The sequence below is a fragment of the Rattus norvegicus genome, chromosome 3 (assembly GCF_036323735.1).
Source record: "Rattus norvegicus strain BN/NHsdMcwi chromosome 3, GRCr8, whole genome shotgun sequence".
Classification (NCBI taxonomy): Eukaryota; Metazoa; Chordata; class Mammalia; order Rodentia; family Muridae; genus Rattus; species Rattus norvegicus.
The window spans coordinates 131,800,758-131,818,657 of NC_086021.1; the positions used below are offsets into that span (position 1 = coordinate 131,800,758).

The following is a 17,900-nucleotide window of genomic DNA, read 5'->3' on the forward strand; positions in this document are numbered from 1 at the left end:
AGTATGAGAAATCACTCAGCCAAATGTAAAATGTTCCTAGCTTTCTCCAGGACCAATGTTTGGGATACAGCCAAGTGCGCAATTGAACGCCTCATTTCAGTGTGGTATAAAATGACCAAAGTTTGTCTTCATAATTTAAGGGCATGTGGGGGCATTTGGGAATATATACTTTATCTTGAGGACTATACTAGAGGCTGCTGACAGCTATCACAGGAAGAGATGAAATTTTTCCTAAAGTCTTCGTGACTGGACAGAGGAGGTGGAAGGAACTTCAAACTTTGCTGGAAGGAGGAAGAGTAAAGAATAAGACATTCCTTAAAACAATAAGAATGAATGAATGAATACGTAAGTAAGTAAGTAAGTAAGTAAATAAATAAATAAATAAATAAATAAATAAATACTAGGATAATAGGAAATGACAGGCTAAGCGGGAACTTTAGGAAGGTTTTTGCCAAGTGGAAACAGCTGGGCTGATAGCCTCTACTAAGGCCAGTGACTGCTCAGTGATTGAAGCCTGGTAATCAATATACCTCTATTATATTAAAAGTAATGCATGGCTCAATAAAAAAAAAATCTTCCCACATTATACACAGCGTACATGACACCATCGCAGTTCGCAGTGACACCATCAATTCGAGGACCTAGGTGGACTTGTGGGAGGACCAAGTACCTTCCAGCCTGAGTCCAGAGGTTCCCAGGAGGGCGGGGACCGGCGGGGGAAGTTGGAGCCGGGAGCGAGCGCAGAAGCACGTGGGTTGAGGGGGTGGGAGGACGCCGGGCGGCGGAGTAACCGGTGAAGTGTCAAAGAGGCAGGAGTGGAGGGCTGCGGGGGTGACAGGGTGTGGTCTGCCTGGAGCGGCGACGTGGGAGAGGGGGGCAGAGGCCTGGGGCTGTAGATGGTGCCTCGGTGTGCGGGTGCGGTGACAGCGCGCAGCTGAGCGGCGACTAGGGTGTCCCGGGCTCGCCAAGTGTCCAGCTCCAAGCTGTGCCAGCGACCTCGCGGGCCCTGAAGCCAGACACCTGCGAGTGAGAAGCAAGAGGTGCTCAGCCTTCCCGGCAAGTAAGTGTATCTCGTCTCCTCCACCCGCGCCTTTCGCTGCCCACTCGAGCTCCCGGAAAGCGTGCGGGGCTCGGCGGCGTCCAGGGATGCTCCAGCGGCGGGCGGAAACCGGGGATCAGGGATAGGAACCCATGAGCTGGGATGGAAACTAGAAAGAGGGGATGAGAACCAGGGAAGCAGGGGATAAGAGTAGGCAACCAGGATTAGGACCAGGGAGCGGGAGTGGACAGTGGGGAGAGGTGACAGGGACCCGCCCGAGGCCGGGCCGCTCACCCCGGCGACGGCACAGTGGCAGGCTCTGATATTGCCCATCTTTTGTGTCTTACCGGATCCCAGAGCCCTGCCAGGCCGGAGGCGGGCCAGAAGAAGCCACTTTAAGGCTCCGGGCTCCACCTCTCTCCACCCCAAAGCCCTGGAGATTTCGGTGCGGGCCACCCGGCGTCGGTGCGTTCCAGAGCCTGAGCGGGTGGGTGGTGGCTGGACCACCCCATATCCCCGCTGGGCTTGTTTTCTGTTTAGGTACAGCGGCTCTAACTGGTGGGTGTTGGGAGGCAAAAGTGACTCGGGAGCACCGAGTGTGATGCAGGGAACCACCTGCTTCCAGGCTTTTCTTGGGGTCTGGTGGAGCAGGGTCTCCAGAACGCGAGGCCCGCGCGTCCCGCGTCCAGGCTTGCGCGCCAGAGAGCAGGTGCTCAATGGGTGGGTCCCTCCTCTGGCTCATTGTTCCCGGTGACTGTTCTGGGGCCGGGCTGGGCGACACAGACTCAGCTCACAGGTTAATAAAAGTGTTGACTTGGAGGAGTGAGGGTCAGAGCCGATGGGTACATTTTGGAATGGGACTTCTTGGTTCAGAGAGTAAGAGTAGTCGACAACAGAAACCATGCGTGAGTGCAAAACTTAGATCGAACTGATTCAGACAGCCTAGCGAATGGCGCTCAGAAGCAGGAAATGTTATCTCCCTCCTGCATTGAAATTGTTTTCAGAATAACGAAGGTGGAGTTTTAAGCATTTGGGGCAACAGGCAATTTTTTCCTGCTAGCACCAGTTTCCCATAGAGGTTCTTGGGCGGGGTTTATTTTCCCCTGGCCCCCTCCCGCTCTCTCTTTATGGATGTGCAATCATTTTTGTACGTAATCAAGTAATAAGATTGCGTGGTTCTGGGAGAGGCGTCCCCTTTAATAAACAAAGTGTAATTTCCTCTGTACATATATGCGCCCACACAGTGGTTTAGAGCCCATGGCTCCCACCCTAGCATTGACGTTAAAATTTATAGATGGAAGTGGGCTCAGAGGCAAAGGCAGAGGGAGCCTCTTCTCCCTCCTCTCCTTGGGGAGCCCCAGGACATTTTGAGCAAATCCATTTCTTCCATGGTAGCATACATGTCCTTATTTGGCTTTCCTCCAGTAGTGACAATGATATCACCTGTTCAAGTGTCAGTGCCTTAGTCCCTGGGCTATGAATACATTCGTTTCCCCTTTTTCTAATGGGCACATCTCTCAGCAAAATATACTCAAGTATTATTTAATGCAGTTACTGTATGCACACATGTTTATGCATATGCATTATGTATCTGTAGTTGGTCGTGAATATCAGTAGTTACTAAGGAACACCACTGTACTTCTCCCTGGATTTGATGTTGTGCCCATGACCTGCTAAGTGCATTGTCTGCTGAAACCTGGAGTTCAGCCCAGGGAGAAATACCTCATGTGAACATCTCTCTGGACTTAGCCTTTTTGCTCTTGGAGGGAGAAGGGATAGATGGAGCCCTGTGGGTGTTGCTTAAGGTCTGAAAGCTGTATGACTGATTCTAAGGCTGGAAGTGTGAATGAGGGAGATGATAAATAGCAGTAGAAATGATGATGATAAATATCAGTGCCACAGATACCCATGTAAAGTATTGCGTGTTCTCCTCTCTCTCCTATCACTTTTAACATTTATATCCTTCATGTTTTTCATAGTAACGTTGCTTTTCTTGTGCCTCTCATATTGAAAGGGAACTTTCCCTAGAGCCTTCTGTTGTATCATATTTTCGACACCACGATGCTCTTTGGATGCACCGAATTACTTGTTCACTTTTCTCTTTTGTTTGTTTCCACACTGTGTCCACGTTAGTGTGGGAACAAATGAGCAGTAGATCAGCTAGTTCTAATGAAGATGAAGACACGGAAGTTATCCACAGCTATGTTTAAACTGAACACTCATTTAACCGCCTTCCCACATGACCAATTTCAGTGAGTAGCTTGTTCATCTTCCAAAGTCTCCAGACTCTAAATTCTTACCCAGATTGATGACTACACTAAATCTGGATTGTAAAAGAACAGAGCTTAATAATTTGGGTCTCATTTATCAGTCAGCAATGTTTGGCATTTCCAAAATAATTATTTCATTGAAATATGCCTGACTTTAAAGTGTGTTGGAAAAGGTCCCTTTTAAATGTGTTTCTTCGTGAGGGAAAAATGAAGTCCTTGGAAAGCCATAATTTCACTCTTCTGAGGCCCTGTAGCCATTTGTGTTTATTGAGTTTTTCTCTTCCACAGGAAGAAAGGGCCATTGTTTTGTCGTCTAGGAGCTAAAGGAAGATAGAAAGTGAGAAGAGAAAAGAAGCAGTTAAAATGCTATTTACTCTTTCAGAGGGAGAAAGTGTTATTTGAGTAAATACTGATTGTTTCCTTAAAGGTGTACTAAATCCATGTTAAGGGGCCATTCACAGGTTTTCAGTATAGAAATATTAGTGCAAAAATTCCATGAGCAGTTTCTACAAATAAAACCTGTACTTTTAAGCCAATCTGGGGGTTATTTTCATCATTCTATAAATTATGAAATGTTAATGAATCATCATTGTTGAAACACTGAAATTTCATTAAATATATATTAGAGTGCACAGTCCTTCCCCAAGTGCCTCCATTGTAATAGCCTGTCCGTGGAGATTAAAAAGAACATCATTGATGTCATGGTGTGCTTTGCATCTTAAAATAGCAGCTCGTGAATTACAAACATTCATTACTCTACAACCACATGCTGTAATTCCTCAGGATCCCCAAATAGAGAATTATTTGTACTCTAGACATTCAAGTCTTCACTGCATCAATGCTGGTTCCCCTTTCCTCAAAACAAATAGCCTTTCAGATCAATACCTGTTAAACCTGAGTCTTTAAATATGTTCCTTCTGCGTCATAAACGCATGTTGAATATGTTTCATGCGGCCTGGTGAAGCAATGTACTGTTGGAAACTTGGTGCCAGGGAGGTCGCTAGGGAAGGGCTGAACAGGGAAGGAGAGTAACTTCCATTAACGGTTGAGTCAGAACTTAGCAGGTAGGAAGGTGGGCTTTCCTTTCTGGGGGAGCACACTGAGGAGATTGTCTGTGTTCACAGAGTCCAAGCCCATGTCATGCAGTTGGCTTCCCCAGACTCTCCTCTTATAAGCAGAGCCCTATTGGTTGCATTTGAATGCTGGCTTTTGCTTTCCATAGGTATCAAAGCTCTTTGTTTACTTACTCTGTTTCAGGAGGAGTGCTGTTGCATTTTTGGGAAAATTGAAATATGTCAATATGTGTTTCCAGAATATTTTAGCAAAAACCTTGGTTTTCTTCCATGATTGATCAATAAATGTTCACTAAACAGAAGATGTTTCATGATTAACTTGCTTGAGTTAGATAAAACATGAAATGATGGTCAAATGACTAAGCTAAGTTAATTAAAATAGCACTTTTAATTTCCTTTGGTGTAAACTAATTTGAAGAAAATGTTATTAAGTGTTGAATTTAAAAATCAACAATTGTTTATATTTCTTTTAAGAGCAAGATCAACTTAGTTAATGAGACGAAAATCATTTATAATATAACGACTAAGATAGTCAATTAAATAACATGTATATATTACCTTGCCTTTTGAGGGAAATACTTTTGCAAGGAAAGGATGTAGGCTTCTGGGGTGGCTCAGAGGCAAACATTGTGTTCTCTCATGCTGCTCTTTTCTTCTCATCTTTATCTTATTCTATTTATCCACTTATTTTCTCTGTCAGAATATATAATTTTGTTTTTGATTGTGGAATGTGGGGGCTCATTAAAGTAAAAGGAAGTTCTTAGAAACAGGATATAATAAATAGATCTAAAGGGACGATTAGTCGTTACAGGCCAGTAGAGAAACCAAAGGATGCACTCTGATTTCGAGGAAATCTGACTTCAGGGCAGTTACACTTTGGCTGGATGAAGATGTGACAGAAAACCAACACCTGAGTCACCTTATGCCTACATCTGTGGCATTTAAATGAACACCCAAGCCCTATTCTTAATGGTACTCAGCACACTCTTCCAGTCAGTCATTCTTATAGCAGGGCTTAAGCAGCACAGCAAAGCAACCATATTTTCCATTAGAGGAAATTCCTTTCAGAGCACCTGAAACTCAAGCACTCTGTCTATGGGAAGCAAAATAGCAATCTTGGCAATTGTCTGTTATGCCAAGAGACTAGAAACTCAAAACTCTTCCTTCCTTCCTTCCTTCCTTCCTTCCTTCCTTCCTTCCTTCCTTCCTTCCTCTCTCTCTCTCTCTCTCTCTCTCTCTCTCTCTCTTTCTCTCTCTCTCTCTCTCTCTCTCTCTCTTTCTCTCTCTCTCTTTCTTTCTTTCTTTCTTTCTTTCTTTTTAACAAAAATTTACTTTATGTGTATGAGTGTTGTACCTGCCTCAGTGTTTGTGCACTACATGTGTGTAGTGCCTGAAGGGGCCAGATCCTGGGATTGGAGGTAAAGACAGTTGTGAGCCTCCTGTGGGTGATAATTAAATCCAGTCCTGTCTCTGGCAGAGCAACCATCACTGCTATCCCCAGCCACCTCTCCAGTTCCTCAGACTGCTCTTCTTGCTTTCTCTTCTCTCCTCCCATTGTCCTTCCTTCCCTCCTCCGTTCTCCCTCCTTCCCTTCCCCTACCTGCTTCTTCCCTCTGCTCATTGGCTTTTCTACTAGCTACATTGCAGGGCACTGATTGGTAGGTGTGGCCATTCCAGTAGCAAGCTTAGCCCAGCAGGCTGGCAGCTTTTGGAATTTCTGTCCATGTAAATACAGTATTTGTTCTAAGTACTGCCCTTAAGCACAGTAGTTAAGTTTGAGTGCCCACTGGTTGTTTGCCTATGTACTAGAATCAACTACCATTTTCAGCTTTTAAAGGGACCACCCACAAAAGTGTTCCCTTTAACTATAGAAAATCGGATAGGAGGGCAGAGAAAGGAAAGGAAGAAAAATAAACTTAAACTATTTCATTGTCCCAGGGTGGCATGTTTGCATCTAAGGCCAAAAAGGGATTAAAATCCCAAACATAAGCAGCTGCCACTCCACTGTTTGGTGGACTTGACTGACATTTTCCTCTGACATCTCAATTAGAGTTAATGTTAAATTAATTTAATGTCTAAAATGCAGATCTGTTGTCCCAAACTAGAACTCTCAGACAATGATCAACACTGATCATTTAAATGTGGCCTTTAAAAGAGATCATTGAACACAATAAAAATCTGCATATGAGCACACTTACTGTGCTTCCAATTATGGTATAAATAGTGCATAAAGCTTTAAATTTTCATCAAATTATTGTTTCATTGACATGCAAATTAACTGCTGACATCTAAGTTGTGTGCCACGTGATAAGTCCTAATTGGCAAGGAACCAGAGAGGATTATTTATAGAGCACAGTGCCACACAGTGCAAGCACAGACCTTCAGCATGCAGGTGTATTCAGGTTGGTGTTCAAACACTCATCCCATTTGGGTAAAGAATTTGTCTTAAAATTATTCCTAAAGGGACTGGAAATTAGTTAAGTTTCCCTCAGCAGCTTGTTTAGGCATGAATAATTTGCGGAGCGATGGATTTGAACTCAAGGGTTTAGAAATATCATTTTCATTCTGAGCATACAAAATAAAGTTTGCAAGAGAAAAGTGAGTGACAGAGCTGAACATTTATTAAGTGAGTTAATTTTGAAGAGTAGCTACTTCTAAAGATACAAGTGGAAATTCTATTTTATTTTCTAATGACACTTGAGGTCCTGTTATACACTGTGTCTGAGATTGCCATGAAAGAATTATTATGTATCTCCATTGCTCATACTAGATTATTGGGTTCTACTGTGGGCTTTCTTTATTTCATGTATGTGTCCACTGAACAGTACCATGAGCCCATGGAAAGGGGTAGATGTCTGTCACTTGTTCTGTGTCTTCTTCTTCAGGTGTTCGACATCTTGACCTAAGCTCATAAGGTTACACAGATGTCTGGTAATTTCTGTCTATAAAAATGCAGCTTCCTAGAGAACTTCACCATGTACTAATTTTAAATTGTTGTTGTCGTTGTTGTAACCAACCAAGAGCATCCAGCTTTTCCCACCAGATTGGTCAAATGACAATAAAAGACTTAAACACATGGCAATAAAATAAATAAAATAAAATGATAACTTTGAAGGAATCATCTAAGAAGGATTGAACACAGCATGAGTGTGTCTGTGTGCTGAAGAGAGGGAGGGAGAGGTGAGAATGTTTTAGTCATAGTGGTACTAGAAATGTATAGACATTCTAAAATATCCTTGGAAACATGACGCTTCTCAGTTATCATGGTCATTTTAAAACTGAGTATACAGTCTTAACTGTTGCAAACAAGCAACACGTGGAAGTGAAAATATGCCGCATTTCCAGACTTCTCACCAACACAAATTGTTGTACACCTTGTTAATGATCAACAGTGGCTTCAGGAGTAATAAGACTGTCCTGCGAGCATGATCAAGGCAACTTTGATCTTTTTTCTGCTGAAGGTTTAAAAGGAAAAAGTACCTTGTAAATAGAAATAAACTTAAATTCCATTAACTTGAAGTAGAACTTACTGTGAACAAGATATTGAAAAACAGAAATGAGTATTAAGAAAAAGAAAAAAGAGTCCCTTGCCTTAAGCAATGAGGGTGAAGTAGGGACTGAATGTGAAGGAGCAAAAGAATAATACCGGTCTGCTCAGTCCTTGGAGGCCTAGCTGGAGAATGTGCTTCTCAGTTTGGGTGCTTAGGAGGAGGGAAAGTAAGGGCAAATTGGAGAGGAGTAACAGGGGAAAGTGGTGATCAGATGATGGCTCAGAACCTCTGAGATGAAGGCAGAAATCCTAAGCAAGAGAGAAAATGTCAGAACTCTGCCAGGAAGTACAGTGGCCATCATCATGGAGACAAAGATTTGGAAGTTTGGTCCTAATAAAAATCTGACTTCTTCTATTGCTAACACCTGTGCAACTGACCATGTTACAGGAAAGGCTCACCATGGTCTGAAGTGGTTACTGGCTTCAGGTAATCAGCTGCATTCATTTTCCTGGAAAATAGCAGGACAGTTTCACTTCTAGAACACTCCTCTGACTATACCTCACTCTTAGATGAAGGTCTATCTTCTTCCACTGTTAACATGGAAATCATCAGAAAATGGCCTTCATGGACGCCTACTGTTACATCAATCCATGCACCAGTATTGACTGTCAACTAATCTGCATTCTTGCAGTTTCTCTTGCAAAGCAGTGGCAAATGTTCAGTGGTTGTACTGAAATGCAATGCAAAAAATAAGTAACTAATTTATTAATGAATGACTTTCAAATTTCATGTTTATTTGCTTAGCCTTAGGAAACAATCATGATTTCAATAAAAATGTTTATATGGACAGAATTAGTAAGACAAGTGCAAAATTAGAAACAGTGCCTACCCAAAGATGGAGAAAAAAAATAAAAAGGGTAACAAGAAGAAGATGAAATATAGCATGTTCTTATGACAGATTTTTTTTGTGAGGCTGGGGATTGCACCCATTGTCTTGCCCATGATGGTGAGCACTGAAGTACTGAGCTCTAGATAGCCATCCCCGAGTAGAATATTAAGCAGTGCTTATAACCATTTTTTCACAAACTGAAAATAAATAATGTGATATAAAATGCAAAACTCCACTAATACAGGATAAAATGTTGTATGTGTACATATATAGATCAGAAGAATGTATGGTATTAGAAAGGTGTCCCATTGAATAATACCAAAAGGATAATGGTATATACAGCAAACCCTTTGAAAATTATGGTGAGTTTAAAGAAAAAGTGCTGAGAGGTTCTGGTGGGAAGACATCTCTGGGAAGCCATTAAATTGTTCAAAAGCTCTATCACCACCAGGCATTCCTTGGCCCACGATATCCATTCTACCAACAGGTCCTTGTTAGATTTCAGTACAGACATATAATAATCCCATTTAATTCTCCATCTTCTCCACTGTCCTTCTGGTCATCAGTTCTGTGATGAGCCTTGTCCTGCCTTCTGTGGCTGTCTTCCCACTCTTGCTTTTGCAGAAACAATCATCTGAGAACTTGTAATTGTACAGTTTGATACATGGGCCTTGGGATTGTGCGAAGTCCTAGCATTTCTGTTTCCAAGTTAAGCTATAAAACTGGGCTTGGGGCATTCATTGCTTCTCTTCTGTGTTTCCATCTGTAAAATTGAAGATGTCAATAGATATCTTCAGAAGCTGTCAAAAGAACCAAGTGATGATCTGAAATAATGCAAGGGCTATTATGCCATAGCTATCTGTCAAGACCCATCCCTTCAAAACCGTTTGCAAGTGCCTTCTTGCATTTTGAGGGCATCTGTACAATTATATTCAACTGGCCACTCAGACTTCCTTGTTATTTTCACAAAACTTAAATCCTGTGCTGCCACGAACCCTTGCTTCTGGAAGTCTCTCCTTGAATTTTGCTCTCCACAGATGCCTGCCAATCTTTTATCATCCATTTCTTTCATAAACCCTACCATCATTTCAACCTTGTCTCTTAGTTGATGCTTCTCTTCTATATCTGATGGTTAGAATTCAAATCCTGTTATACAAGATCAAGGTCTACCATGTATTTTGTTCTTGCTGGTGTGTGTGTGTGTGTGTGTGTGTGTGTGTGTGTGTGTGTGTGTGTAATATCTAACACAGGGCCTAGCATATAGTAATAACTAAATATATATGATTGGGTGAGTAAGTGAGTTGGATGAAGGAAGGATGCCTAGTGTATTTCTAGAGCCCTATTAACACTTTCAAGGTCTGAGAAAATAATATTTATTTTTACTTTAGCTCTGGTATGTAAGATATTAAACTGCTTCTCAAAACACAGGTGGTACATTTTGAAAGAGGCAGAGAATTTAGGGGAAGGTGTCCACTGAATAAGAGGATTCTAGATTTAAAATTCTTCAGGTCAGAGAGATAGGCAGGGAGCTGGGGGTGAGTGGAAGTGTGAGGGATTGACTGCCCAGTCATTCAAGAGAAATATCAGACCAACAAAGAGCCCAGATAGAAATATTACGCAAAGATAATTTAAAAATAAGTCCTATAGAATTTTACTGCCTAGCATTAGACAACATTGCTTTGTGTACACAATTCCTAGATGAGTAGATAAAACCAGCTTTAGTTATTGGGTGTCATAAAACAAAAACATGGCTATCCTCTTCATTGGACTCAGCTGTTCTTTTTTTAATGGAAATCATTCACACATGGATGCGTGTTGTGACTGTGTCTCTCTACAGATGGACTGTTTTTGTGTCAAAGAACAGTACATGTGGGAAAATATATTTTCTTCACTGTTTCTGATCATAAAGTTGGGCAATGTGGAGTTTTATGGCAGGCAGCGTACTTTTGGTCTTGCCAGGAGGTGTCACTACAGCTCTCTCAGATTAACAGCATATCCAGTAGGGCCAACTGGTATCCACCTGCATCTTCGCAGAGTATGGGCTCTGGCCAACATTCTCTCCGATGGGTTACCTGGAGGAAATGCAATAGGACAATAGAATTATTTCCAGAATCCTATTTTTTTCCAACAAATGTTTTGGGTTGTGAATTAGCTGAAACTAAAAACCAAAACCAAACCAAAACAAAACAAAACAAACTTTACTATTTTGGAAGTAAGTGCTATACTTTCTTTTGAGTAATGATCAAGGGCTGTGAAAAGAATGAGCAAGGAGCAGAGAGGGAAATAGGTGGGTGTTGACTTCTGGAAGGAGGAATGAAGCCCACGGTGATAGCCCATGGTGACAGCTCACCCTGGAACATCTTGTGACTCAGCATTTTCTCTCCTATATGACTTGGCAGTCGAGCAGTTGGTATCCAGTGTCCGGCCTCTTTTTCCTACTCACATAAGCCTAATTTGCAAAAGGCTGGCCTTGAGAATTATATACCATCCTTACTTGCTGATGAGTATAATTTCAGTCTCCTCCACAATATGATAAATTGGGAGTGATTACTGTATTTTCCTACATAAGAAAAATGGACACTGGAAAAATATTGTACACAATACCCTGTGTATATCATGCTTTCATTGGGACTGGGAATTTGACCCATTAGGTTTCAACAGCCTCTAAAGGACACACACACACACACACACACACACACACACACACACACACACACACACACACAGAGAGAGAGAGAGAGAGAGAGAGAGAGAGAGAGAGAGAGAGAGAGAGAGGAGATATTCTTTGCGTCTTTTTCTCTGAGTGGTCCTGACTGAATTGGAGCGCCACACAGTACCCAGTGCTCACTTTGTGTGAACAGCACACCTTGAAGGTGTGGCTTTGTCTTTTCTTAGACAAAGTGGTGCTTCATGCAGAGTGTAGACATTTTAAAAAGTGACCTGATACTTCTGCTTCTAAAATAGCACATAAGACCCACAACATTGACCAACAAAATGAGTGGACAAGAGAAAAAAATGTGCCCAAGGGCAAGCCTCCCCACCCTTGAGTCTGTAATGAGGGTGAGAGGGAAGGCAATGGCTATGGCACACCTGGCTTCACCTGCTGCCACTGCCTCCACATGGTCATCAATGAGCCATGGAGCAGAAAGGCTCAGCTTTTTGTCAACTAGCGGAGCAGAATGAACCCAAAGGGCCTCTTTGACTGTTGGGGACAGACTGGCATTTGTGGAGCTGTGTTTTCTGCCGTCCTCCAGGTGGCAGCCTGGCCCCACTATTAGACATGCTCGGTTTCGGCCATTTCTAACATTGCCAGACTCAGGACTGTTTCTCAGTACATTTAATTCCCTGGGAATGATGAATCGAGCTTCAGTTCACTGCACCCTGGGGTGATTGAGCCTGCAGTATTTTGGAATCTGCAGACTTTCTGGGCCCTCATCTGGTAGAAAAGGCTGCCATATTCTGGATATTTTGTCCCTTTTAGTCCTGGCAGACTGTTTATGCCCACAAAGAATCTATAGGAGAACACTTTAAAAGCAGACATATACTTTCTCCTCAACTATGGGGAAATTAAACAAAGCTCAAAAATTTATTCCGTTATTTGATCTTCTATCTATTTCATGGCTTTGTTCGTCTTTGGTTCTGAAATAATATTTCTTTCCACCTGACTTAAAGCAAAGCCTTTCTAGAAGGTAGCTTATGTTAATTGACTGAGTGTTTTGGAAGAATGCAGGCAGAGCTATGTGGAATGTCTTAATTTAAATGAGGCTGTAAGCCTTTTCATATTGTAAGCGGAGGTATTTAAAAGTAAGATGATTAGAAACTGCTGAAGTTGCACACAATTCAAGAATGTGAAAGACGTTAGAATGAGCGGCTGGCACAGGGCTGCAGTGTCCGTGTATTCTAAATATACATGTAATATCAATTATGGAAGAAAACCAACAAAGGATCTTAGGCTTGTCGGCTTGCATTTGCGTGGCTGCTTCTTTTCATGAGAATTTTTAGTAACTGGGAAACGTGCCAGATTCTAAATGCTGGAAAAAGGACACATGAATAGGATATAGTAGATCTTAGCCCTGTTGGGGAAAAAAAGTCGCTTGTGAGTTTAGAAAGCTTTTCTCTGTCAGTGTGGCCAAATTTGTGCTTTGATTTGCAATGGTTTAGACTTACAAGTCACCTGTAGTTGGCTTTGGGCCATGGTTGGTAGCATCTTCAACAGACTCTTCTAGAGAACTTCTGAGAACAGTTCTTCTCTACACCTGTGAGATTCGATCCCCTGTCATAGAGCATTCTCTCAAGGCAGTCTGTGAAGGTATAGGCTTGTGTTCTATACAGAACCTCAAGTTCTAGATGTAAAGAACCCAGCTACTGTGGCTCAACATGTGTTGAAATTTTAAAGGATTAGCGTGGACAGTGAATTTGGTCTCTGAAAGCTAATGGTGTAGTGCACCATTAGAATGGCAGGGGTGGACCTTTCCAATTCTCTTTTCAGGTTAGGTTGTAGTCACTGAATGGGCTGTCAATTTATCTTGCTTATTTTATTTTACTTTATTTTAAGGACTGGAATTTCGCTCTTGTCATTCTGTGAAGTCTTAGGGTAGAATGTGAAGTTAGGTAAGAGCAGAGTAGTTGACTGAAATAAGACTGTTGGGCCATAGCCTCTGATTTAATGACCCCAACAAAATCAGCAAGGGAAGGCCAATCCCCAACAAGCCTAAAGTCTTCTTTGAGGGTACATGAGTTCCTAGAAGGACTTCACCAGCCTACCAGTTTCTATTTACTTTTGGCTTTAAACACCAATTTATCAGAAAGTATTTGATCTCTTGATGGAATGATTTGAGTTTCCACATGTCCCTTAATTGGTATACTGAGGTAAACACAAGTGTTGCCTCAAGTGTTAGTACTTATTATTCTAAGTTTTCAAAATAGATTACATCTCTCTGTTAGTCATATCAAAATGATTGTGTGAAGGAAATGGCTTTAGACATATGTAAATGTTTTCTGCAAATTTAAGAGACTTGTTGTCCTAAGGATGATGTTGTTAGCTATCTGAAACAGAACTCTGAATTTTTACTCTTTCTTTATCATCATCATGGCACTGAAAGTCAAATATTATTGAGAAAAAGAGATTTCTAAATCTATTAAACCTGAGAAGAGACTGGAAGAAAAAAATCCTTGAGGAGGCTGACAGGAGGGCGGTTATACTTTCCAGTGGGTGGAGTGAACAAGATGAGACAGAGAACATGGAAAACCATATTTTTCCAGGAGCCACAAGTCATTGTGGCAGAAAAAAGCAAGCTTAGTTTTAGGAAGGTAGGTTTTCCTATCCTTGATCTCAAGATCGGAAACCTGAAAAAATAAAGGGTAAGGGTGAGCTCTAAGAACTATGCCTTCTGGATTATCTTCAGGGAGAGTGAAGAGTTTTAGGAGAAGCTACAATGTGATCTAAATAAAAATAGAATTGTGGGAATAGCCTAGAGCATTGATCAATAAACCCCTCAGAATGACCCAGAAGTCATGTCCCAATGGAAGCATGAGGTGATTTTGTAGTGACTAAGATCTGAATGAGAGAGCTACCTGCTATAGGATGTTGTTTTAAGGATTCCTAACAGTAGCTGGGGCTACTGATGCCAGTGAAGGGCACCAGCAGGTCCTTCCAAAACTCTAGATGAGACATTCGCACTACAGTACTTACAGTCATGACTTAGGTCTCGCATTCTCTTAATCATTACCTGCATCACTTTGTCTGTACCCGATCTGATTTGTATCTGATTGACATGCATGCTTCTTGGTCCATGCTGTAACACACCCATTGCTAAATATTTTGAATTTTATTCCAAATGAATAGGGTGAGAACAAAGATCTTCTGTGAGGAAACTGGGAACAGTCCAAGTTCAACACCATGGATTGGGCTGTCTTCTATCCACTGCCACAGCCATAAGTCAGAAATTAGCTCAGGGAAGAAAGGAAGACATGTGAGACTGTGTATGTACCTCTAGGAAATGCCCTTAAAACAGTCTTACTAAAGGCTTAGCTTTCAATTTAGACAATATTTAATTAAGAGAGACTGCTTAAACTAGCAAAAACAACAAGCTAGTACGTCTAAGTAAGGTGAAGGAAATAAATCCCCAGAATGACAGGTTGTTTGTGGTAAATATAAACATCTGTATCTATCCATTTAAAATTAAGTTAATAGTAGTAAAGTACAGATCTGGTTGGCTCCCTGAACTTGTTCTTCCTTCATGGCAGCCCAGTTGCTGAGACAGCTCTTTCTTATCTTCTGTCTGTGCCAACTCTTCCTTAAAGAGTCTTCTGGCCAACTTCAATCAGGCCCCTGGATTCATTCTGACAACAGGGTGCAATGCTTTGCTTGGGTTTGTTTCTATGCTTTTGGTGAGGATGAAACATATTAATACATTTTTTTTCTTTTCTTTTTTTCGGAGCTGGGGACCGAACCGAGGGCCTTGCACTTGCTAGGCAAGCGCTCTACCACTGAGCTAAATCCCCAACCCCCATATTAATACATTTTTAAGCTAGGAATTTAAATTCTTCTGAATCCAGGGTCCCACATTTTAATCCCAGTTCCCAGGCACTGGTATTTGGCAACCTGTTGGTAAGAAATGATCTACGAACACATTTAGGGACAGCAGGATGGACAGCTGTGTGGATCTGCTTTTTCACTGCTCTCAGAGCCTACATGGAGATGTTCCAGTGAGTGGACTTAGAAGTCCTTCACTGGGGAGGGACTTGCTTTAAAAGTATCACTCTTAGGACTAGGATGTAAAAGACAGACAGACAGACACAAAGCCTCTGTGGTGTTTCCACCACTGCTTCTACCCAGGAGCAGACATTCCCACTGGGGGTCATCCTCTCAGAAGGTCTTTGGAAGTGGCCATCTAGGAGTCCAATTGTTTGTTTGTGTTTGGTTTCTAGTCCCTTTATTTGAAATTCTTCCAAAGAATATTTGAGTGAGAAAATATGTTTGGATAGATAAATGGACTTATTGGCTAATGGAGAGGATTGTATTAGGGTGGAGAAGAGAATTATGAAAACAGATGGAGTCGGGTGCTCTCATTTCCAACCATGGACAGCACCACCTGGACTGAACTGCTCCTAAAGCCAACCAAGCCTTTCCCTGCAAGGTGCTTGCTAGACAATCTGAGGAAGAATGGGCTTAAGGAAATAAGGATAGTTAGCAATACACACCTGTGGAGGGGGAGAGGGAGATGGAGAGGGAGAGAGAGTTGCGTGCATGCATGTATACCCCCCCCAAAAACATATGTTGAATATTTGGAATATGGTGATTTGACAACAACAGTGCCTTTGAGGAAGTGATTCACTTAAAGTGAAATTTCACTACTACCTAAAACGAGTACCCAAAAGGAGATATATGGGAAAGATAGACAGACATACCACACATATATACTATACATACAGTGACACAGTAAGGACATAACTATTGGAAAGTAAGAGGATACGAGGAGATACCTCAGGACAAACCAGGCACTGGCACCATGATCTTGGGTGTCTGTTCCTCAGAACTGAGCAGTGTTACTTCAGCTGTCCCATGTCTTTACTATAGCTTCCATGCCACAGAAAATACAGCAGAGAAACTGTATTTCAAATGAGTTAAGCATGCACTTAGGAGCACATCTGTAACTGTAAGAAGTGAGCTTTGGAATTGTGAGGCTACATTTCTAAAGTCACTGATGTTTTAGCTGCTGCAGAATCCCTCAGGGTTGACTACTGTACCTGAAATAAAATATGTCCTCCATAATTATCAGTTAACTAAGAATCAGCATTAGCCATGTTAAAAAAAATTAAGAATTAATATAAAAATACAGTTCCTGGATAAGACCCTATAAAAGAGTGAGACATAAATTTTCTTCCCTGTCTTCACCCATATTCAGCTGTACCTGAGAAACCACTCCTCAAATATGTGTCTTCCATCAAAGGGCACTGAACTCAGATCTCTCCTCTAATGCCTTTTTAGAATCAGCATATAACGCTTGCTATAGGGCGTTTGTGTATATGGAAGCAGTATGTAACCTGGAATATCTAATAATAGAAGTGGGTACCACATTGAATTCATACTGCACGTCCCACACATGAACATCTACCTTATGGTGTAGTTGGTTCTCATGTCAACAATGACACTTAGCAGGTGGAGGCACAGGGCTGAGAGTTCAGTGGCATGTTCACTTTTCAGCAGCTGGGTGAGGAATTGTCCTTACCCTCACTTGATTTTGCTACACCTCTGAATGATATTAAAGCATTCTGGCACTCTGAGATCAGCATTTCTCAAGGAAGGCACATGGGGATATTACATATGCCTTTATCAGGAGACATGAGAAAATGATCCAGATTGTGGGGTTCTGTTCTAGGTTCCCAACACTTTGTATGAGGATCTGCTAGCATGATTTTATTGCGTCATTGGGATGGTTACATTTACACAAGGTATGTTGACAGTATAAGGGCCAGGGGGAACATGTCACTAACCTGCTGAACAGATTTAAGTGGTTCTTAGGAAGGACTTGTAAGCCTTGCTGTAGCAGCATTAATACCTTTATAAAACTCAGATATCTGTAGAAGCAATGTGTTTACTAAAATCAAAAAATAAACCACAGTAACTCAAAGTACTACTCTCAACTCACATCTTCCCATCTCAGCCAACATTCACTATTAGCTCTTTTACTTTAATGACTAAAAATGCTAATTACTCCATATTGAAGGGAGCTTCCAATTCTGGAGTAAAGTCAGCTGGTTTACATACTCTTGCCCATGACATCCCGCTCATGCCAGCATTTTGAGAGTGAGTCTAAAGGCGGTGTGGAGCATTTAATCACTTTGTGAGCATCATGGGATACATTGTACACTACACATATGTATAAGAAGAAACTTATTTTCTCATGTTAATTTGAGATTCTACCTCAAAATTTGTTACAAAGGATACCTCATTTTGAAAACCATTTCCTATGCAGTAAGATGATTCCACAATTCTTGCTTCTCTGGAGCTAAGTGGTTTTCCAAATGTGCTTAAAAGGATCTGCAAAAAGAGAGAGCTATGGGAGAGACATGTGGGCAGTATTCAAGGTGTTCTCTGTCTTTGCAGGGCTGAGGGGAACCACGGTTGCTTTGTCT

General features: G+C 41.7%; 1 protein-coding gene across 1 annotated transcript in view; it reads left to right on the forward strand.

Moving 5' to 3' along the window:
* The first annotated feature begins 922 nt into the window (after positions 1-922).
* Positions 923-17,900, forward strand: part of Sema6d (semaphorin 6D) — a 592,899-nt gene continuing 575,921 nt past the window's right edge. Inside the window, exon 1 of the mRNA XM_063283741.1 lies at positions 923-1,060. The gene's annotated coding sequence lies outside the window, so the exon portion shown is untranslated. The remainder of the gene's footprint in view (positions 1,061-17,900) is intronic.